Source organism: Equus asinus, chromosome 2 (assembly GCF_041296235.1).
Source record: "Equus asinus isolate D_3611 breed Donkey chromosome 2, EquAss-T2T_v2, whole genome shotgun sequence".
Taxonomy (NCBI): domain Eukaryota; kingdom Metazoa; phylum Chordata; class Mammalia; order Perissodactyla; family Equidae; genus Equus; species Equus asinus.
In genome coordinates, this window is record NC_091791.1 from 167,089,327 (window position 1) to 167,113,904 (window position 24,578).

Sequence of the window (24,578 nt, forward strand, 5' to 3'; positions counted from 1 at the left end):
CACCCCTCCTTCCATCTCTTGTTTCCCAGACCCAAGTACTCTTCCAACTGTGGCCACAGGACCATAGATGTCTCTGATTTAATGCATATATTACATCTAGAAATATAACACCCCCTGTTTTTAAAGTACTGCCTTTGGTTGTCATTTCAGCTTTAGTAGGGCATTCCAGCACTCTGTGAAGTGATTTGCTTCCAGAAAGTGTACTATCTGATTCAACTATGGTCATAGGCCCTGCACTTCTTGCACCTCCTTTGCAAAGAGATGAGTCTCCTGGTTGGGTGCTATGTTGTGTGGGATTCTATGTTTGTGGACCAGGCTTTCCATAATGCCATGGAGAGTAATGTTGGCTGAGACTCTACAGGCAAAAAGGCAAACCCACACGTGGAATGGGTATCTAACCCTATAACAATGAACCATTGACTCTTTCAGAATGGAAGGAGGCCTGTGTAGTTGATTTGTCTCCAGGTGGTTGGTGACTTACTGAGGGGATAGTGTCATATAAAGATTCAGCATTGATTTGTGTTTCTGGGAGGTTGGAAATCCAGAGGCAGCAGTGGTTATATCAGCCCTGGTGAGTAAGAGTCCATGCTGTTGGGCCCAAGCACAGTCGCCATAGCAAGACATGGCATAGACATGCTATTCATATGCTCATCATGTCAATTCCAGTAGGTTGGTGAGGAAGGCAAGCTACATCAATTGAATCAAAATAAAAAATCTTGCTACATACTGCTTAAAAGACAAACTTAAGAGAAAACAACCGAGAAAGCTGAGCACATAGGAAGGGGGAGAATTCTTCCTGCTGCCCCTTTGTGCAAAGACTGAAGCCCCCTCCTTCACCCACTAAACCCACCACACCCACCAAACAGATACCCCACTGGAAGGTCAGTTCTGATGAAGGGGCAGTAAAGGCAGAGTCCCAGAGAACACCAAGTTAGTGAACGAGATTAACTTCGGCAAAAGTGAGATCTAATCTGAAAAATATAAGAAAAAGGCAGAAAAGTTTAAAAAATTAATATTCAGACAGAAAAGAGAATGGGAAAAAGGTAAAACTTCAGAGATGAAATACCAAGAAGAAACTAAGATTTACTTACAGAAAAGGATAAAATTAAAATCAAGGACATCCCATAATCTGATATAGTAGAGGATAAAGAAGCTAAGTGTGAATAATAGCTTTTATGAATGACCTCTAAATGCATATTTCAAAGTCCACTAAAAGTACATTAACAGAAGGTGGGAAACTTCATCAAAATTATATATAATCATTTTGTGCACCTGAAATTAGGGGAAAATTTAATCAAGGGAGGTCTCAAATGTCTTATTTATGAACTTCACATTTATTTACTTAGACAGTTGTTATTATCTGAATTTTGTCCCTCTAAAATTCATATGTTGACCCCAGTACATCAGAATGTGACTGTATTTGGAGACAGGGCCTTTAAAAAGGTGTTAAGGAAAAATAAGGTTATATGGGTAGGTTCTAATCCAATGCAACTGGTGTCCTTAAAAGAAGAGGAAATTTGGACACAGATGTGCATGGCATAGAGGAAAGGCAATGTGGGGACACAGTGAGAAGGTGGTCATCTACAAGCCAAGGAGAGAGACCTCAGAGAAATTAACACTGCAAATTCCTTAATCTTGGACTTAGAGTCCAGAATGTGAGGCAAATGTTTTCTATCATTTAAGCCACCCAGTCTATGGCATTCTGTTATGAAAGCCCTAGAAAACTAACATAAAGGTCAATTTTAATATCCTACTTATGAACCATGTCACAAAAAGCAATTTGAAGTCATCATTAGACATACAACATATTTTAAATATTTTGACAATCTATCTTTTATACTCATGTTTTAGTGTACCCTTTTACTAAATAAAAGTTTTCTTGTCTTAGATACCCCCATAGGGATTGTATATGGAGGTCTAATTATCCTAATGACTTGGCTAATGTGCTAAAAAGATTGGAAATATGTATTTAATGTATTGGCTATTTGATATTAAATAATCAAATAGTGGAATTTTCTTCATAAGTTACCAAATTTTCCTCTATTCTTCTCATCAAAAAGGGAGAAAGGAGAAAATGACCACCTTCTTTATAAGATTTTGTCCAATCACCCCAAGTCTAAGTATTTCTCCCTCCTCTGGGATCATACGGCTTTTAGTTTTCACTCCTCTTAGGGTCCTACTCTTTGATTCTATTATGGTTATGTATATTTTTGTCTTCCTCAGTAGATCGTAACTTACTGTCTCATTCCTTTTGTAAATTCTTAAGACCTAGTAAATTACCTCATTTATGGTAAAACTTTGGCAAATATTTATGGGTTATTTTGAAATAAGTAAAAGAAAGCACATAGCACAAGATGAGAATTGCCAAATTATTTTAAGACATTACTTTCTGTCAAATAACATTTGCAAAGTAAAAATTGGTTCATTTTTAATCCCCATTTAATCTAACTAGGTATTTTGTTTTCTGACCATCTGCATTTCCTTCGTGAGGAAACAGAGTGAATGTTGCTGGAGTTGTGTGACTGCTGAGTTGGTTGAAGTGGTCTTTGTTGATCATTTCAGTCCACTAGGGGGCACTCTGATCTTTACAAGAAAGGAAAATGTTTCTGATGGTCTCAGAGGTTAAACGTAAGAAAGGAGACCAGAGGGCATGTGAACCAGTCGAATTATACACAGCAAACGTGAGGAGAGGGGGAACAGTGTTTGTGGAAATTTATCTCAGGTTTTCGGTTCTGCCATTTTATATAAACCTCAGAAAGCTGGAGCCCATAACTCTATAAATCCGTTGTGAAGATGGGTCTCTGAGCAGAGGTGTGGGAATAGGAATCTAACTGGGCATCGTGAGCATGGAAGCCCAACAGAAAACATCTCCATTACTTGTTTACAACTCTTTAATTTTATGACTAAACTTCCAGAAATCCATGGACCTAGAAATTATTCTAATACTTGAGATATCCTACCTTTTCATATATCTCCCTTGAGAGTGGAAGGAACAAGAATAATGAAGAAAGAAGAAGAAAAGATGCAAAACCAATTAAGAAACATGAATAGAAGGAGGAAAGGAAAAGGACAATATTTAACTTGACCAGCAATGTGTGAGCTGGTCAGAATCAGCTCTGTGGGTCTGGACAGGAGAAGGGGAGAGGTCAAAATTAAGTCAGAGTGGACATTATACACATATCTTATTTTTCACCAACTGAACTCTTTTTGGAATAATTTTCTCTGCAGATGGTGAGTGTATGTCTTGGATTTCTAGAACTCTCCTCATTTCAAGAAAATATATTTTCTTCTTCAATACACAATGCATGCTATTGTTTTCCTTCATCAGAATTTTCATGTACCTGGATTCTTAATTCTATGTTAAACTTGCAATTTGGGAAATGGGGTCACTCTTCCTAGGCTCTACTTAAAGGTTTCATGATTCGTCAAGGCTCTACTTAACCCTGTTGAGACACTGATTCTTTTGGGAAGTATGATCCCGTCTTCCTCACACAGAAACCCACAAACTTCTCCAACATAAAGTCTTCTAAGAAAAAAGCACTTTGTCACTTCATTTATTGGAAATATTGCCCCTACCTCCCTGTACTGTTTGAACCCACAATTTTGGACAGATCGCTGTGCAGTCTCACCAGGCTACTGTGGGTGGAGTTTCCTGTTAAGTGAACGACAGAGCTCAGATGTGATTGGTGCTCAGTGATTTTGGTGGAGCATATTGACTGTAAGAACAAAGTTTGTCTGGACCCAAGACTTAACAACCTCCAGAGAGGGGCGAAGGCATCTCAGCAACAGGGCGAGGGGTCATGAAGAGACACTGGGGAGCTCTGCTGGGGCTTCTGTGGGTCCAGGTTTGCTGTGAGTTGGGTCCGCCCAGATGGGGAACTCTGGAGTCTTCCACAACTGACAGCGGGAGGACCAGAGGAGAGAGCTGACACAGAGCTCGCAGACGGTCCTACATCCTCATGAGTGTTTCTTGGGATATTTTGTAGGCTTAGAAACTGCGTCAATGACTCTTCTTGATGTAATTTGTGTTTGTTTTTCTCTTTCCAAGCAGGGGTGAAGGGGGTGAATGTGGAGCAGAGTCCTTCAACCCTGAGTCTCCAGGAGGGAACCAGCTCTGCTCTGAGGTGCAATTTTTCTACCACCGTGAGATATGTGCAGTGGTTCCTACAGAATTCTGGGGGCAACCTCATCAGTCTGTTTTTCGTGACATCAGAGATGAAGAATAGTGGAAGATTAAACGCCACGATTAATTCTAAGGAACTGTATAGTACCCTGCACATCACAGCCTCCCAGATGGAAGACTCAGCCACCTACCTCTGTGCAGTGGAGGCACAGTGCTCTCACGTGATCTGCAGCCTGTACCCAAACTACATTTGGGTCTGCAGCCCCATCCCTTCAGTGGGGCGAGCATGTTGCCCTCACTGTAGCCTTTGCACAGGGCAAAGACTCTGCTGGGCCCCAAAAATGGTGGCAGTAATCTTTGTTAATAAATTATTACAAAATAAAAGTGTATACATGGATATTGCAATAAAAAGCATATCAGAGAGAATTCTCAACAAGTTTAGAAACTGTTCTTTTGAAAATTCCTGAAACATTGGAAAGCAAATATCCATAGGCTTAGAAATAGAAATTAAGTAGAAGATAATAGCTTAGTGAAAAGAACACCATTTTCTTGTGAAGTTCAAACTAATTCAACGAGCCAATTATTGATACAAAAGATAATTTAAAATTAATTTTCCTTGTAATTAAAGACACAGTGATAGAATGTATAAACAAGCATCCTGAATTATATGCAAATCATGAAGCCACGTTTTTTTTTTTAAAGATTTTACTTTTTTCTTTTTTCTCCCCAAAGCCCCCCAGCACATAGTTGCATATTCTTCGTTGTGGGTCCTTCTAGTTGTGGCATGTGGGACGCTGCCTCAGCATGGTTTGATGAGCAGTGCCATGTCCACACCCAGGATTCAAACCAACGAAACACTGGGCCGCCTGCAGCGGAGTGCGCGAACTTAACCACTCAGCCACGGGGCCAGCCCCTCATGAAGCCACTTTTAAATTTAGACTTACATGAAACTGATTGGTATGAAGAGTTAAATAATTTATAGAAAAATTGTTCAATAAAGACATCGGCTATAGATTTACTAGAATTTATATTTCATAGTCATTTGTCAGATATTTATGTTGATTTTGTCACGCTTATATAGCACTCTTAGGAGCTCTAGATCAGTTACATCAACAGAAATCTCTTTCTCAAAATTAAAAATTATCAAAAATTCTTTTGTAATGTGCATTTACCAGTAACAACTGACATTACTTTCAATGACATTAATTGAAATGAAGTAACTAAAAGTATAAATTTTGATAACCTAATAAATAAGTTTGTAGAAAAACAAGTAGGAAAATGTTATTATTGCCAAGATATCACACTAATAAAACATTATTAGTTCTTGTATTATATAAAATTATAACCCCAAGATGTTTTTGTGATTTGTAAGTTTATGTTGTTACTTTTGTATCTTTATAAATACTATTTTGTTTTATAAATATAAACTATTTTTAAAGAGAGATTTATATTTTATTACATAACGTCACTTCTTCCTGCGTTTTGTACAAAGGGGTTCAAATTTTCATTTTTCACTGGGCCCCAGAAATTATATAACCATCCCTAACTGGAAATTTTGAACACCCAATTTAAACATGGAAGGAGGGAGCTAGAAGCCAGAAACCAATCAGGTGGTTTAAGTAAGTATTTTTTCCTTTACTTATGAGTAAGCTCATCTACCTCTTCCAGGTTCTACAAGTTGCTGAGGTTTTGTTTTTTTTCTTACAAGAAATATATAATATGTTATAGATACACTTATAATAAATAAGTCTCCAGAAAGGAGCATCCTGCTTACTCAAGACTCAGCCACAGAGTCTACCCCCATCTCACTGCCTGTGATGCTCTCTACACTCAGTGGAAAAATCCCATTTATTCCATTTTCATATGCATTTAGGGTTTCCTTGATCCGTCATTGATCTTATGAAGAAATGAAAACCCAGATAGAAACTCATCCTGAACACCCTGTCTCTGCCCTGAAGAGGACCCAGGGCTGGTTGGGGGCAACCTCACTAGATTTCATGGGGATGTGCAAATGGTCTTGGTCTTCCATGATGCAGGCATTTTCTCCCCACTTTTACACCACTCCATGTTGCACAGAACCAGTCCTCAAAAAATATTTACTCTGTTAAATAGTACAAAAGAATTTTAGAGCTGGAAGAACCCTTAGAAATCCTTGAGTCCAACTTCATTTTAAAAAGACAGAAACTAAATCCAAGATGCCAGTATGAAACAATTAGACAGTAAACGAGCTGGGAGTAGAAAGAGACTGTATTTCCTCAGTTCCTCTTTAGAATTCTTTCCCCTGCTTCGTTCCTGCAGGACTGTACTGTTGAGCAAAGAGAAACTATCTAATGCAAGCCCAACCACTCAGATATCTGCAGTTTGGGTGGGAAAGCTGTGGTCCAATGTGCCCAGGGGATGGCTAACTGTGCTACAGTTAACATATGGAACACTGTGATGAACAGAGTATATTCAAACTACTACATTCAATTCTGGATACATAACTTGAAATGGCAATATTGGCCTAAAGTATCTGTCTGTAAGAAGAGAGTAATTTGCCCAGTGTAGGATTTGGGAATTCTATCCTACGGAAGATGGATGACAGAATGGAGGATGATCCTTAGAATGGAGAAGTTTTATGTATGTAAAAACACACACTTTATATTTACATACAAATTTACACATTGATTTGTGATTCTTCATCATAGCTGTTCTTAAATCTTTAAGGATGTGAAATGTGGATGAAGATTATATTTATTCTCCATAACTCCAGGGGATCAGTGAGCACAAGTCACAGGAAAGGGGCTTCCACGTCTGGAAATGAAGTAGTCTTGATTTCCCAGGTATCACTTCTCATGATCAGTTCTTTAGGATGAGTTATCTATTCTCCTAGCAGACACAGGCAATATTTAGGCTTCCCTAGATTTTTCTTTTACAGAGGTAATTAGAAAATACAAAGGTATTAAAGTAGGTGAGACAGGGTTTTGGTAGAGGGAGAAAATTCTGGAAATTTACAGGACTGAGGAATGTTATCAATGGCTTGTGGAAAGAACATTGTAGTGGGGTTTGGGAGAAAAATGATAGAGTATCAAATGTGAGAGAGCAATAACCAAGGCAGCAGAAAGCCATGTCAGGAGAGTTGGCTTATACTTTAGAGGAAATTTAACTAAGGATATGAGTCAGTCATTGCATTTAGGATATGCCATCTCTTTTGATATCAGAAAATAAAAGCACCTTTAGAATAAACTTAAATACGGTTACATTTTTTTAATCTTCAGCCTGATGTTTTCTGGGAATTTCTACTTTTTCTCTCATACATTGCAGTATATAATCCACATAGCAATAGGAACAAATTTCTTAAGGCAAGTCGGATTTCCCATTGCAAATCAATGCAATCAATGGGTCAAACTCTTTCTTAACTCATGGAACTTTTCTCCCTGCCCCTTTATCATTGAGATTTCATCCTTTATCTGTTATCATAACCATCATTACGAAAGGAAGTTTCCACATTTTGACCATTGGTAGAGGCAATTCTCTGGGAGCAGCAACCAGCTTAGACGAGCAGAGTCTGAGAGAATAGAAGTTTGAAATATTGCATGATCTTCTCTCTTTTGCTGATCTTTGGCTTACATGTTCCTTTTAGAAAGCATTTTTCTCTATAACAGACAAATGATGGTGGTAGATTTGTCTGAAAAGAAAGGTTTTATATTTTCTTTCTTTAAGAGAGTGAATCATGTTGCTTTCCTGATTTCAAACATGTAAAGCCAGTTGATCGCTGAATAAACACCAATAGCATCTACCTCTTCCCCACTTTAAAATGACTCAGTAGTGTGTGGAGATATAAATCTTGATCTCCACATTCTTACTGTGCAATTAATCTCTTATCTGAAACCTAATTTGTTTGAACTGTTGCTGCCTTTTTGCATCTGATTCATTCACAGGCACAGGATAAACAGAGAACATTTAACCAGGGAGTTCAGTGGTTACAGCTGTGACCACAGGACGGTAGTACACCTCTGCTGAGGCAGAATATCTGGAGGGATGACTTTAGTGTATTCTGAGTGAATAGGCTTGTAGCAGAAGTTGAGTCTTTCTTTCATTGACTGGGTTAACGCAAAAGGTAATTCGGTTGGGTGAGACTCTCAGTCAGTGAATAGAGAAGTTTGATGTGACCCACACCAACTTCTTACACCCAGAAACCCCTGTTTCCTGCTCTGGGACAGCAGCAGCACAAACCCAGCAATTCTTCCCTCACTCTATCAGGCTCATCTCACAGAGCAGAGCTCTGAAATTGAAGAACAGGATATTTTCAGTCTAGTGAAAGAACTCAAACATGTTGTTCTCCAGCCTTCTGAAGGTGGTCATGGCTTCAATGTGGCTGGACAGGAATTGCCCCAGTGAGAACGTTCCTCCTCCATGGCATGAGGACCAGGGGTACATCTAGTGTTTTGGGTATACCCTGAGAAGGGGGCGTAGCAGGGTGTAAAATAGAATTTCTTTATCCCACACCATTTGTCCCAAAACCTCTGATTCTATTTTATTTGCTTCAAGATCCAATATTGCCCAGAAAGTAACTCAAGCCCAACCAGCAATGTTAGTGCAGGAGAAGGAGGCTGTGACCCTGAACTGCATATATGACACTAGGGACAGAAGTTATAGTCTATTCTGGTACAAGCAGCCCAGCCGTGGGTTGATGATGTTTCTTATTTGTCAGGAGTCTTATCAGCAACGTGCCACAGAAGGTCGCTACTCATTGAATTTCCACAAGGCAAACAAATCCATCCACCTTGCCTTCTCAGCTTCACAGCTGGATGACTCTGCAGTGTATTTCTGTGCACGGAGGGAGCCCTCAGTGAGAGGTGTGTTGGAGAGAGGTGTACCAAAACCCCAGGGCTCTGCTTGGTACCAGCACCTGCTGTAGGGACTGAGGCAGGGAATTGTCATCACAGACAGGAAGTGGTTGGGGCAATGGCAGCACAGGTGTAGGGTTAGAGAGAAAACACTCATTCTACGAAAATACATTTCTAGGTCCATAAGCCATGTCCATAGTTATCCTTCATCAGAAACATCCTTATCCCTGAATCATTGGCTTGAAATTGTTTATTGAAGACAAAGAACAGCCACAATAAACGATTTGCCATTTGTTGATTAGATTGAGCTCGAAGAATTGACTAAGGAAATTCAGAAACACTTGACTCAAACATCCGTAAAAATATACGTGAATTGTGGACTTTTAGATCAATTTGTTCAATAAATATTTATTGAGTGCATATTATGTTATAGGCATTTTTCTGAACAAGCAAGGCTGTGAAATCTGTGGTTTTCTGCTTTTTGTATATCATATACTTTTATACAGTTTAATGAATTAGTTAAATTTAGGTTTGTTAGCTGAGTTAATGGTAGTCTCATTTACTTTCCAAGGTGCCTACTATATGACAAACTTTGTGCAGATGTTCATGCCATCTTATTAACACCTCCAGCAAGGAAGAGCTCAATTTCCATAATGTAGATTTACCTGCCTGCTACCAGTCTTACCCACAAAATGATCAATAATTAGTGGTTTTTAGTGGGACACAGTGCCGGAGTAGAGTATGAATCATCTTTCTCTGATCTTTCCCTTCCCTTCACCACTCAGTTTTGCTATCATGAGGCCCATTTTGCACATCTCCAGGCCCTCTTTATTCCATCAGTGTTCCACAATGCAAAATACTCATTCTCTCCAATTTGTTCCTTCCACCTCTAACCCATTTGCTCAGTGCCTTAAAATTTGAATGCGAATGGAAGGTTGATAAATGATCTTGTATTGCAACTCCCTCTTATATTTGAATTTGGAAAGCAGATATGTTGAGTAGAAATCTTAAAAGGAGTGCTAAATTTTTTTTAACTTTTACCATTTTAACAATTTTAAGTGTACAATCCAGTGGTATTAAGTACATTTACATTCTTCAACCAGCACCTCCATCCAACTCTAGAACTCTATTTCAAAATATCTGAGAATCTATACTTATTAAACAATAACTCTCCATTCCTCTGTCCCTCCAGCCCTATGAGTTGCCTGCTATAGACTCCTTGTATAAGTGGAATCATGCAATATTGGTCATTTGGTGACATTTCATTTAGCATAATGTTCTCAAGGGTCATCCATGTTGTAACATGTGTCAGAATTTCCTTCCTTTTTTGTTTTTGAAGAAGATTAGCCCTGAGCTAACTGCTGCCAATCCTCCTCTTTATGCTGAGGAAGACTGGCCCTGAGCTAACATCCGTGCCCATCTTCCTCTGCTTTATATGTGGGACGCCTACCACAGCAGGGCTTGCAAAGCCGTGCCATGTTCGCACCCGGCATCCGAACCAGCGAACCCCGGGCTGCCAAAGCAGAATGTGCACACTTAACCGCTGCACTGCTGGGCCGGCTCCTGTTCATTACCTTGATGGTGGTGATAGCTTCGCAAGTATATACAAATGTCAAATCCAATAGAATTGTTTATTTTAAATTAGTGTTTATTTTATGAAAATTATTCATTAATAAAGCCATTAAAAATCCAAATTTAACAAACATCTTCCCTCAATGTTGTACAAATCTTCTTGTGTGACTCAAAATGGAAACTATTTCTCCTCTAGGTTCTAATTGGCCTTAAACTGTGGGGGTTTTTTTTAAGAGTACATAGCAACTTTCTGCACCCACGGGCTGTACCATTTACTTTCAACTCAGCAGCAACCCAACTTATTTTGCATTTTCTTGCATATCAGAATAGAAGTTTGTATCAGCTTTTCCAGAATTCTTTCTAGCATAGTTTTGTGCCGGGTTCTGACAATGCGATTTGGAAGGTGGAAGAGAAGGGAAGGGATATGTGAACCCAAACAGTATCCGGTCCTGAATTTCTTACTGCAGTCCGCATCTGGGAGACTATTCACGCATTGACTCTGGACTCACGACTCTAGATCTGAAGCTGTGGGGAGTGAATGCCAGGAAACAGATAGAGCTAAATTTCCATCTACATGTCTAGGGACAAACGTTTATAAGGCCTTACAGAAAGTTGTGGTCCTTCTCCAGAGCTATATGCAGATAATTCTCAGAGGTTTTCTATTTTGTTTTATAAAACAAACGGTCACAAAAGAGAGCTAAAGAAGTGCTTGCTTTTGCTGCTGGTATTTCAGAGAAAAAGACCAGTTTTAAAAAATTTGTGTAGTCAGGGGACATTTTCCCATGCTGATCCTAGAGCTTTCTCCATAATCTTTGAGGATCACCTTGTTCTAGGACACTTATCACAAATGAAATCTTGTAAACCGATATCAGGCTGACTGCAATGAAACCACCTAGGGACCATTTAAAAATTATAGTTTAGTGGGTCTCAACCCTGGAAAATCAGATTCATGAAGTTAGTGGTGGGCTCTCAGAATCTGTAATTCAAACTAGTCACACATCGATTCTACTATCAGCTGTTGTGAACATCAGCTAATACGTCTTCAACAATCTGAAAAGCTGGGAAAGAAGAGAGTCCTGACTTTGCTCCAGGCTTTTGATGTAAATCTGCATCTTCTGGGTTCCCTACCATGGGGGGACATTATTTGATTAGTGTTTGGCACCAAACTGTTGGCAGATGGACCACAACGGAAAGCATCCCTGAGGCTCGATCTCCATTAAGAGTGTAGGATTCGTCCTCATTGCCTGATTCACAAAGGTTAGTCATCTTGGAGTCACCGAAATAGTGGGAGAATGGGCTGTTGATCTCAGGTAATTCTATAGGAATTCAGTAACTTCAATTATGATGTTTATTCTGTGTAGGATTCATATTTTTCACTTTTAATGGTTGTGAGATGCAGGAACCTTTGACTATTGATAAGATAGTGCAACTTTTTCTCCTAAAAAGCTTTTATTAAAAAGACAAAATTCCTTACAATTAATATTATTTTAGGATGGAAGAAATATCGTATTTAAAATAACAGTGAGTCCTCAGTCAAAGACAGTTTACTCATTATTTTTGTTTAATTTAACAAATATTTAATGAGCATGTAATAAACGTCAATCACTGTTCTGTATATTGGGGTATAGTGCTGAAAAACACAAAATAACTCAATAATGACTTGACTTCTTATTACTTCCTCTATATTCAACCCCCAAACCCTTTTGTGACATTCTAATGGATTATAGGCTGGCCCACAAGGACACATGAGAATATAAAGTACTGAATTAAAATGCTCAAGAAAATTGATATCTTCTCAGCTACAGAAATACCCTGGGATACTCTATTAAAGAACTTCCATATCAGATGGTGCCTTAAGAACAAACTAGACCTGAGAGGTTAAGATATCTGTTGTTCAGATTTCTAAGCACCACCTGAAGACTGACATGTGCCTCATAAATAAAGTCAAGAGATGAGAACATACTTCTAACTTTGGGAGGAGTCGAGGAAACATGCATCACATTTCAGTCCCTGTCCACCAAGGGGTGCAGCTTTCTAACACAAACACATTTCCTGAGTGAAATGTAGGCTTCCATTTATCATTTCGCTGTGACTTCAAGATTTCTTCATGTTAAGAATACTATTTAGATGACACTCTAGAGATGAACTCTGCTCCAGGCTTAGTGACTGTGGTACTCTTCATGCTTGGTAAGTAAAATGCTTCTTAAAATTTGGATTCGTTCTTCTGTTATGTCAACAAAATCTTTAATCATAATTTTATCCCAGAGTTTTATTCCCAATGTGACACAGATCTCTTTTATTTTTCCCCAGGACAAACCTATGGAGAATCAGTGACCCAAATGGAAGGCCAAGTGACCCTCTCAGAAGGGGCTTCCCTGACTGTGCACTGTACTTATTCAGCCATAGTGTACCCTGCTCTTTACTGGTACGTTCAGTATCCAGGAAAAGGTCCACAGCTCCTCCTGAGAGCCACAAAGGCCAACGAGAAGGGAAGCAACAAAGGTTTTGAAGCCACATACAATAAAGAGACCACCTCCTTCCACTTGGAGAAAGCCTCAGTCCAAGAGTCAGATTCAGCTATGTACTACTGTGCTGTAAGTCACACAGTGACGGAAACTGCAGGGGGAGCTGAGCACAAACTCTGTGCAGGAACAAGGGGGCTAGCTACTAAGTGTCTCTGAATGTGTGATCCACTCTGGTTTCATCACAGTCTATGGTTGTTTGTCCCTCAGTCTATGGTTGACACAACAATCACACAAATGGCTAGAGCATATGAACTAGAAATGAACCTTGCCCATACCCAAGTTTTCGTCAGTGATATTGAAAAGAGTATGACACCAATAGCTGCTCATCCAGAACCAAAGTAATTTCAAGGTAAAACCACACAAAGAATGAATTAACCTCTGTGCTTATCCTTGCATTCAAAATCCACACCGACAAGTTGTCCCAGGCCATTGTGATGGGTATTTCTGTGTCTTATTATACTTTTAGAAAGCCAAAGTGTGCCAGAGAAGGTGATGTCTGCATAATGTCTTCCTGACAGAGTGTGGCAGGAGAGATGATAGGAGTGACACAGCCTCAAAAAAAACATAGTTCTTAATAGAGAAAGAAGGGAAGAGAAGAAAGGGGGAGGAACAGAATCTCACATATAACTGAACAATGAAAAGACAGGAAGGGGCTATTTATCCTTGTTTCTTTTCTAGTAAATCAGTGCTAGGCTTAGGCTGATATTCGAAAAGAAGGCAGAAACATCACTGAAGAAATGACTCAAGTCTAAATCATGAACAGTGCCCCTCATCTTATTCCTGGCCAGTGCACAGATCTGTTGGCTTTCTTATAACAAGGCCCCAGGTGAGATAGTTTTGCAGTGACAATGGAAGATTAAGCATACACATTCATCCCTGAATTCTCTGAAACCAAATTAAAAAGATAGTAAGGAAATTGAGAAGGGCATAAACCCCCAAAATAATAGAAAAGGAGGTAAGAGCAGACAGTGATGTCAACAAAATCTTAGAAGGTGAGCAGTATATGTAGAAATGAAAATTTGTATAGCAGCCCAAATAAAGAAGAATCTTGGATCTAGTGTGAGAAACCAACAAGAAGTACCAGGATGTGTGCTATACCCTCGTGGAAGGGTTTAATAATCAGAAGCAATAATTACCTTTGAATAATTGAGGTAGGTGGTGCTAGAAGTGTGTTTATGTTTCCCTGTTTTGAGGGAATTGGGGGAGGAGGAGTGGAGGATGAAAATAGGAGAACTGAATGAGAAAATATATAGTAACAGACCACCCGTGTTCTCTACCAGTGCCCATAGAACGAGCAATGATTACTTCCTAAACCGAGTACAAAATTGAAAGTTGGTCATTGATGAACTGAGGAACAGCACATAAAAAAGAAAAAAATGTAAAATAATTGAAACAGAAAAATAAAATAATTATTCACTTCAGAGCAAACAAAATATTATTCAAGAAAAGAAGGTACTTGTAGTAATCTATTGTTCAACCAAATTGTCTTCTAGATGGTTTACTAATATATATATATACTAATATATATAATATGTGCTAATAATACCAACAGTGGTAATTGGGCAGAATACCTTTCTTTCCCAAACCTTGCATATTATGAAGGTTTTTGATTTTTGCTTATCAGTTAAGCTTTCTTTTATTTTCAGCAATTTCTTTAATTATGAATGAGATGTAGCTTCATTTCATATATTTAAAAGCCATTTACATTTTTTCTATGAATTGTCCATTCAAGTATCTGCCCATTTCCCGCTGTTGTATTGTGCTTTAAATACGGATTTGTCAAATGGTTGTTATATATGTCGACGAAAATAATCGTAACCAATCTATAAATGAAAATTTGGGGTGAGTTTATTCTGAGCTAAAATGTGAGGAACATGGCCCTGGGCCTTTCTTCTGGAGGGAAGAAAGAGCACCAAAGAAGGGGGGATATACAGGGTGGCTATATACTCCCAAAGAGGATGTTTCACATATGATTGAAATGTCCCTCCCACAATAGTCACAAGATTGCCCTGTGGGCACAGCGCTTGATGGACACAGCAGGTAGTGGGTCTGCTATCTTGGCAAGCGTAGCAGGAGGCAAGTCTATTGTCTGGAGCTGAGTGGTCACAGGTGAGCGCAGCAATCAATTTCTAGCCTAAGGAAAGATGCTTAATCCTTAAGGAAATGCCAACATTGGAAGGGGGAGTGAAGTTGCACCTTTATCTCAAGGGTCTTTGTTCTTGCCATAGGGAATGTCTAAAGCAGATATACAATGCGTACTCAATAGCCAGGGTCAGGCCCTTTTGGAGATCAGGTCCTTTTGGAAAAACAAGGTCAGGCCGAATTAGGTTTACACCAAATGTCTTCCTCACATACACCAATATATCCTATTGCTTGCCATTTCTATTTGTCAATTATTATCCTTTTGACTTTATTTATGGTCTTTTTCTTATCATGCAGAATTTAAAAAATAAGATGTAGTAAATTTACCAAAATTTTCTTTTATGGATTCAAAGTTTCATGTCCTGTTTAAAAATCCATAGCACTCTAAAATGATAAAAATTTTACCTCATATTTTCTTTAGTTTCTGTCAGATTCTTTTTACCTTTAATATTTAATCTGAATTAGCATGTGTGTGTGCGTGTGTGTGTGTGTGTGTGTGTGTGTGTGTATAAGAAGTGAGGTTGAGGTTCAAAGCTTTCTATTTTCTTTAATTTTTGTTTGTTTATTTTGAGGCAGCTACCCAGGATCAATATCCAATCTTGAATAACTCGTTTTTCTTCATTGATTTTAAATGTTACACTTATCTTTTCTTTCAACTTTTTTCATTTTTTCTTATTAAGGTTTTCAATCTAGGCACTCTTTTTACATCCAAAATTTACACTTTCACATTAGTGGTGCTTCATGCCGATAGCCTACTGGATATGTAAAGAATATATATCCAGTCAACCCTAAGCCCATGCTAGAAATAAATACAGAGAAAATGATGTGAATGAAAGAGATGCCTTTAGGGAAGGAGGGAGAGAGAAACCCGCTCCATCACTACTCAAGATGCTTAGTGAGGCGTCACCTCAGGTGATGTAAACTATCCGCCTGTTCTCCCAACTCTGTCAGTTGTTTTGGATTGAGAAGGCGCAGACAAAGGAGCTGTCTGCCTGCTCACAAATGGTCCACACAAGAACGGGAAGCAGACAAGATACTTTGGAGAACAAGGACAACTTTGCATCTCTGTGTTCTTCTTGATGAGGAGAAATTAAATAGTCAAGAGTTGGGTTTAGAGTTAGGAAGAGTCCCAACTACCTGAAATGCTTTGAAATCTGCTGCTGCCTCAGTGTTTCGGATCCTGTCATTGCTTTGGAAGAAAAGTTTTGAATTTTTTTCTGTTACCACACATGCTCCTTCATAAAGTTTGTAAAAATCCATTGTAGTAACAACGATCATTGCCTCTCTTGAGAGTGTTGTTGAGAATTGATTATATTTCGAACATAGTGCCCTAATTTAAGCGTAGTAGGTATGGACAGTTCTGTTGTCTGAGATTGTTTCTTTCTCCCTCTTCCTTTCTCTCTCCTCCTTTCCTCTCTCCTCTCAACTCTCTCTCTCTTGAGTTTGCTGGGCTGATCCTGTGTTTTTGTCCTTCCTTGCAGTAAGTGTTTCTGTGGGATCAACCATTTCTTTGAGCTAAAATATAATCACCATCAGCACTTAAAAATCACTTTATTGTAAAATATAACAAATGTTCACAAAGGTATATAAAACCTATAAAAATCAATCTATATTATTTAGGTGCATACAAATTTAAGATAGTGATTTTTTTTTGGATATGAAATCTCCTTACGATTTTTTAAAGACTCTCTGTATTACTCAGGGTTCTCCAGAGAAACAGAATGAACATGATCAATAGGCAGAATCTTTACCTCCAGGGCCTCAATATTTTTGTCTTAAGACCTTCAACTGGTTGTATGAGGCCCACTCACCTTATGGAGAGTAATTGGCTTTACTCAAAGTCTGGTCATTTAAATGTTAATATCATCTAAAACGTATCTTCACGGTGACTTCTAAACTGATGTTTGACCAAATATCTGGGTACCATGGCTTAGCGAAGTGGATATGGAAAGTTAACCATCACACCTTCTTTACCGCTCATAAATAGCTCTATTCTGAAGCTCTAGTTTGTTTTATATGGATATAATATACCAACTTTCTTTTGTTAAGTGTTTGCATGCTATATCTTTTTCCATGATTTTGTTTTTTCCTTTCTGTGCACTATTTCTCAAACTTGCAATAAATCCTCAAATATCCTCACTCTCAACTGTTCATTGGCTTCCAACTTCACTGAGAAAATAGAAGCAATAAGAACAGAGTTTTCACAAGCCTCTAAATTTACCACTTATCATCATCTGTGCTCAAATATTCTGTCTTCCTTCTTATTAGATTTTAATTCCATGAGAAAAGAGACTTTGCTTACCCTCAACACATGTAACCATACCTGACAGACAGTAGCCCTATAAAAATTGTTGAATTACATATGTACAATAAAAAATACCACTATCAGTACCAGAACAAAAAATTGCCATTAATTCATTCAATAAAAACTTATGTGCCTATTTCTTGGCAGGCCCTATTCTAGAAACTGAGGTTATAGGAGAGAAGAGAACAGACAAAAATTCTTATCTTAAAGAGCTTATGTTTTAATTGAGGGCTAAATCCAACCTATTCACTACCACAGGCCCTTGACATGCATCATTTCTTTTGTTTTTAAGTTTTCTCCAGGTTTATTGATGTATAATTGATAAATAAAAGTTGTTTATATTTAAAGTGTACAACATAATGCTTTGCTATATACATATACATTGTGAAATGATTACCACAGCAAAACTAACTAACGTGTCCATTACCTCACATAGTTACTTTTTTGTGTGTGGTAAGAATGCTTAAAATCTACTCTCTTAGCAAATTTCAAGTTTAAATACAGTATGATTAACTACAATCACCATGCTGTATGCTAGATCTGAAGAACTTATTCATCTTGCATAACCAAAACTTTGCACTCTTTGACCAACATCTTTCCATTTTCCTTACCCCCAAGCCACCTTGCAACCACCTTTCTACTCTCTGCTTCTATGAATTCATCTTTTCTAGCTTCTTCACATAAGTGATTTCATGCAATATTTGTCTTTCTGTGTTTAGCTTATTTCTCTTACCATAATGTTCTTCATGTCAGTCCATCTGTGTTGTTGCAAATGGCAGGCTTTCATCTGTCAATGAACGTGTAGATTGTTTCCATATCTTGGCTATTGTGAATAGCGCTGCAATGAACATGGGGGTGCAGATACTCTTTGAGATACTTTCATTTCTTTTGAATATGTACCCTGAAAGTGGGATTGCTGTGTTTTATGGCAGTTCTATTTTTAATTTTTTTAGGAAACTCCATACTGTTTTCTGTAATGGATGCACCAATTTACATCCCCACTAACAAGGTTCCCTTCTCTCCACATTCTTACCAACACTTGTCATCTCTTGGCTTTTTGATAATAGCCATTTTAACAGGTATGAGGTAATATCTCATTGTGGTTTTAATTTGCATTTCCCTGATGATTAGAGATGTTGAACACCTTTTTATACACCTGCTGCCCATTCGTATGTCTTCTTTGGAGAAATATCTATTCAGATTCTTTAACCATTTTTAAATTGGGTTATTTGTTTCCTTGTTATTGAATTATTTGAGTTCTTTATGTATTTTGGATGTTAGCCCCTTAACAAATATAGGGTTTGCAATATTTTTTACCATTCTGTAGGTTGTCTCTTCACTCAGTTAATTGTTTCCTTTGCTAGGCAGAAGCATTTTAGTTTGATAAAATAACACTTGTTTATTTTTGCTTTTGTTTCCTTTGCCTTTTTGATCATATCCAAAAAATTATTGCCTGGGCCAATCTCAAGAACATTTTTCCTTGTGTTTTCTTCAAGTAGTTTCACAATTTCAGGTCTTATTTTTGTCTTTAATCTACTTTGAGTTGGTTTTAGTATAAGGTGTGAGACAAGGTTCCAATTTCATTCTTATGATTGTGGATATCGGTTTTCCCAATGCCATTTATTGAAGAAACTATCTTTTTCCCATTGAATCAAAGATCAGATGAACATGCATGTGTAGATTTATTACTGAAGTCTCTATTCTGTTCCCCTGGTCCATGTGTTTGTTTTTATGTCACTACCATACTGTTCATTCAGTGCTTGCTCAGTATGAGGTGAGATAAAAATCAGCCCCACAGCAGTGTCCTGAGAGGACAGGAGGCCAGGTGCACATTCCCGTGTTACTCTCCAACGCCTGTGGCAGTAATCATAGGCCTAAGCTATCTTCTTGGTACTGAGCTGACCTGATTTGGTGGAAGCACTAATGCGGGTAAAGTGACATTGCTCTTCTTCCCCATGTAAATGTGACTGCTCTCAGTTTGTGTTCCGCTGGGGTGCTTTTACTTTTTAGCTGGATTCTGAACTCCTCTTCAAGGTATTTTGGTGCTAATATCATTGTTAAGTTGGTGTTTCTGAGGAGAAAAGAGAGTTAGGACTTTCTACTCTGCCATCTTGCTAATGGCCTGCATTTTGTTTATTAAATCTTTCAAAAATTGCCAAGTAAGTGCTACTATACCTACTTTCAGATGAAAAAGCTGAAGCTTAACTGCTCTATCTGTTATCACAGACAGTCAGAATGCAGACTGAGGTCTTCAAACATATTTTAAGTGCTAATCTACTATGCTTATACAGACATGTAAGGGCCTATATTCTATATCAAGTTTCAAATAATCTGGAAGAAACCTATCAAGAAATTTAATCAGAAGTTTTGAGCAACTGTAGCTCTGATCCCAAGATGGCAGTATCTGCATTGGCCCTGCCTATCAGTATGATTGTGTATAGGATAGCAAAATCTGGTCTCTGACTGGTCATGTGGTCTCTGATTGGCTGGGCATACACCCTGAGAATCCATTTGTTTAATGTTAAAAAAAAAGACGTTGAGTAGACAAGCCAGCTTTTGGGGGCAGCCCTGTGCAGAAGAAGAATGGAGAAACCTCTGAAGACCTCCTTGGTGGTTTTGTGGCTCATTTTTATTGTAAATTAATGAAGAATTTTAGACAGGTTTACACAGGAAGTCCAGGGGACATTTCCTTAGGATTTTTAGCAAAGGTGTATTGCATTGGGGTAGACAAGGAAAGAAAATAGGGCCATTTTATAGTTCACCTGGGATTGATTGTGGAGAGAGGGGAGGGATGTAAATTAGAAAGCATTAGGAATTCATGATCTATCTCTCAAATCTCACTTTGCATTCTGAACAGGGGTGAGTGGCAAAAACCAAGCAGAACAGAGTCTTCCATCCCTGACCATCCTGGAGGGAGAAAATTGCACATTTCAATACAATTATACTGTGAGCCCTTTTAGCAACTTAAGGTGATACAACAGGACATTCTGAGAAGTCCTGTTTCCCTGATAATCATGACTTACAGTGAGACCAAAAGGTAGAATGGCAGGTACATAGCAACTCTGGATACAAACACCATGCACAGCTCCCTGCACATCACAGCCGCCCAGCTGTAGATGCAGCCGTCTACATCTGTGCGGTGGGCACCTGTGCCTCCCAGACACTTGCAGCCAGTACTCAAACCTGCACCTGGAGGTTGTCAAGGATGTTTAGGAGGTGAAGCAGGAGCATTATTTTTTAATGTTGTATGTAATTTCACAAATAAGCTAGTACGTCTCTCTCAGACATGATCGAGTTTGAAGAACTTATATGTCTATATAGCATAAAGCTATCCTCACTCAACACATAAAGTTAACTGCTACATCTGGCTCTTCCCAAAGGTAAGACTGCCACGTTGCATTACTGCTGCTGAGTAGATGATAATTTTGGTTGAAAGGGAGACATCAGCACTGTCTGGGGTTCAGCCACCAGTAGAACGTCCATTAAGTGGAAAACCAACCGGCTGCTGGGACTGATGACAATATGTGATACGTTTCCTTCCCCCTGAAAGGTTTTTAGTCCTCATTTAGTGGCTATTCAAGTCCTCGTAAAGCGTTCTGTGGTGAGATATCTGCTTCACCAAATTATCCATGCTCCACATCAAAGCACCTTTCCAGAAGTTGCATCAACTCTTTTATTGCCTTCCACAACTGCTTCTCTGGAGAACGTCTCTGCTCAGACTGATATGCCAGCATGATACTGGACAGCACAGTCACTCTGCAGCAGGACATCTGTCCCAGGCTCTTCAACCATTCGTATTCTAGAAAAGAGCCTTAAGGGACACAATGCTTACATGCTATGTGTAGTCCTAGATTGCACAAATTAGCTCTGATGTTCTTTCTTGGTACGACTAGGAAAATTTAAATATGGTTTGAGAATTAGGTGAGATAAATATTTATTCGAAAGGCAGATAGCAACTGAGAAAAACAGGAAGGATATATACTAAGGTCTTAAAAATTGTCATATGTGGGTGGTGGGAATATGATCTTTTTATTTTTATATCTTTCTTTGTATTTCTAATTTTCTATAGTTAACAGGCTCTGTTTATATGAAAACAAAGGTTATTAAAAAACAAAAATGAGGGGACTTCTGGTTTCTCATTCTGCAAGTAAAGATCTTTGGAGTTACCACTCTGTCCTCACAAGTAAAAAGCTAAACAGACTGAAAAATCAAAAACTGTTCTTATATCTATAGAGAGGGAAGACACTGGACAAAGTGCTGCCTTCAAGATTGGAGAAACAGACAGCAAAACCAGGGAGCTACAGCTTATGGAGAAGAGACGCATGAGCAGAACCTGCAGCAGGAACCAGTGCTGGAGTAAGAAAGCCTGAACTGCAATTGATGAATTGCTGGAGGCTCGGTGTGGACAAGTCTGTGAGTTAAAATCTCCAGGGGACTCAGTCATAGGAAACCCTACAATATTGTGAGATTTACTTCCAGGAGCTCAATCAGGTATCTTCCATAAATATTGGAGAAAAATCCCCTAATGTTTCTGGCAGGGAAGTGGGGGTATAAACTATTTCAAAATGTACCAGAGTACTCTCCTCTTAACAAGACCTGCCCTTAGGGAAACTGGTTAACCAGTGCCTAACCCGCTGGGCTATTATAAGAGCCTAACTGCCCTGGGTGGGTGGGGAGTGGGGGGAGGGAAATACCCAACTCCAACAGGTCAGAGCCCTCATGTCCTTTTTGAGAGAGGGGGGGAAAAACAGAGAAACACTTGTGAGGTTCACAGTTCACAGGTACAGGCTCAGTGAAACACTGACACTTGTTCATAGGATCGTAGAACAATTCTCCTCTCCCCACACTGCACCACCACATTACTAACGGCTTATTACAGCAGTGCATGATGTCTGGCTATAAAGAAAAATTATAAGGCATACCAAAAGGCAAAAAAACCCCCACAATTTGAAGAACAAAGCAAGCATCAAACAGACATGGCAGGGATGTTGGAATGATCATATCAGGAATTTTAAACAACTGATGCTAAGGGCTCTAATGGATAAAGTAGACAGCTCACAAGAACAGACGGGCAACATCAGCAGAGAGATGGAAATCCTAATGCAAGCGATCAAAAACACTGTAACAGAAATGAAGAACGCTTTTGATGGGCTTATTAGTAGACTGGAAGCAGCTGAGGAAAGGGTGTCTGAGCTTGAGGACATCTCAATAGAAACCTCCATAACTGAATAGCAAAGAGAACAAACACTGAAAAAAACAGAACAGAAGGTACAACGATGTGAAACTACAAAAGGTGGAACATATGATTCATGGGAATACTAGAAGGAGAAGAAAGATAGAAAGGAACAGAAGAAATATTTGAAACAATAATGGCTATTTCCCCAATTTAATGTCTGACACCAAATCACAGATCCAGGAAGCTCAGAGAACACCAAGCAGAATAAATGCCAGAAAAACCCACACCTAGACATATCATTTTCAAACACAGAATATCAAAGATAACAAAAAAATCCTGAAAGAAGCCAGAGGGTAAAAAGACGACCTACCTACAGAGGAGCAAAGATAAGAATTACATATGAACTTCTTTTAGAAACCATGCAAGCAAGAAGAGAGTGGAGCAAAATATTTAAAGTTTTGAGAGAGAGAAAAAAAAAACAACATTGTTCACTTCAAAAGTGAAGGAGAAGGGCCAGCCTGGTGGCACAGCAGGTTAAGTTTGAATGTTCCGCTTCGGCCGCCCAGAGTTCGCTGGTTCGGATCCCAGGTGTGGACACGGCACCACTTGTCAAGCCATGCTGTGGCAGGCGCCCCACATATAAAGTAGAGGAATATGGGCATGGATGTTAGCTCAGGGCCAGTCTTCCTCAGCAAAAAGGGGAGTATTGGCAGCAGATATTAGCTCAGGGATAATCTTCCTCAAAAAAAAATTAAAAAGTGAAGCAGGAACAAAGACTTCCTCAGACAAAATAAGCTTGAGGAAATTTGTTGCCAATAGACCTTGCAAGAGATATTAAATGTAGTTCTTTAGAGAGAAGGAAAATAATAAAGGTCAGAAACTAAGAACTACGTGATGTGAGGAAGAACGTCAAGGAAGGAATAAGTGAAAGTAAATAAAAACTTTTATTTTTCTTTTCTTAATTGTTCAAACAGACACACATTAAATTTGTTCATTATACAATTATTTATTAAAAACAATAAGTGACAAACATAATAAGTAGGCATTTCCCTTGCTTGCGTTCAGTGACTGGAGGCTTTGCATGATGGTTAAAGATAGAAATATTGAACTCCTGCACTACCAAATAATGTGACTTTAGACAAAATTACTTAAACTTAGAGCACCTACATCTTATCATCTATAATAACGTATAGCTCATCACATAGTTATAAGGATTAAATTAAATTACGTTAATTGAATTAAATGATTGAATGGCATTAATAGAAAATAATTTTTCAACTAAGGGTGATTATTCTTGGATATAGATGGGATAAGGTGGTGAAGATAATTCAAGAAAAAAAAAGAAAATTTCAAGTATGGATTAAGGCTCAAGTCTCCACTCTCCCACTACTGATTACATTGTTTTGTCATGGTTGTGGCTAGGAGTCTCCCTTTATTCCATGTTGGCCTTATCTCATTCAAGTATCTGAACAGAGTGTTATGGCTTTCTAGTTTGGTTTCTTTATCTCATAGATGTTACACACAGAAAAATGACAATTTCTTGCTTCTGGTATATTTTGACATAAATTGTAAGATGAATCCACACAAGCCTTGTGGAGCAGGGCTCAGATACAAATCATTACACTGAACTACCTTGTCAATAACTAGATTCCTATATAGGAGCTCATTTAGTGGGTTTCTGTATTAAGAAGAAAGAAAAGAGCCTTTCTAGGTTCTCCTTGGCTGAGGGATGCTTTTCAGTTATTCAATTTATAACTTGTACATGGTAGACGCTCAAGAATTTTATGGAAGAAAAAGGGAAGAGAACAATCCAGGGGACAAACAACAGGTGTAGCTCTCCAACTAATCTGTACCTGGTCCTGACCTGGTCCTCTTTCCTTGGTACTCTTCAGACAGCAGGAGGAGC

General features: G+C 38.6%; 1 long non-coding RNA gene and 2 gene segments (V, D, J or C); all 3 read left to right on the top strand.

The window, feature by feature from the left end:
• The window catches only part of LOC106840669 (T-cell receptor alpha chain constant-like), a 1,015,328-nt gene that overhangs the window by 288,248 nt on the left and 702,502 nt on the right, over positions 1–24,578 (top strand).
• Positions 1–24,578, top strand: part of LOC106840671 (T cell receptor delta constant-like) — an 802,079-nt gene that overhangs the window by 159,374 nt on the left and 618,127 nt on the right.
• Positions 3,696–4,330, top strand: LOC123276751 (uncharacterized). The gene is made up of 2 exons (XR_011501499.1): positions 3,696–3,852; positions 4,052–4,330. It is a non-coding gene; the product is annotated as an uncharacterized lncRNA (long non-coding RNA).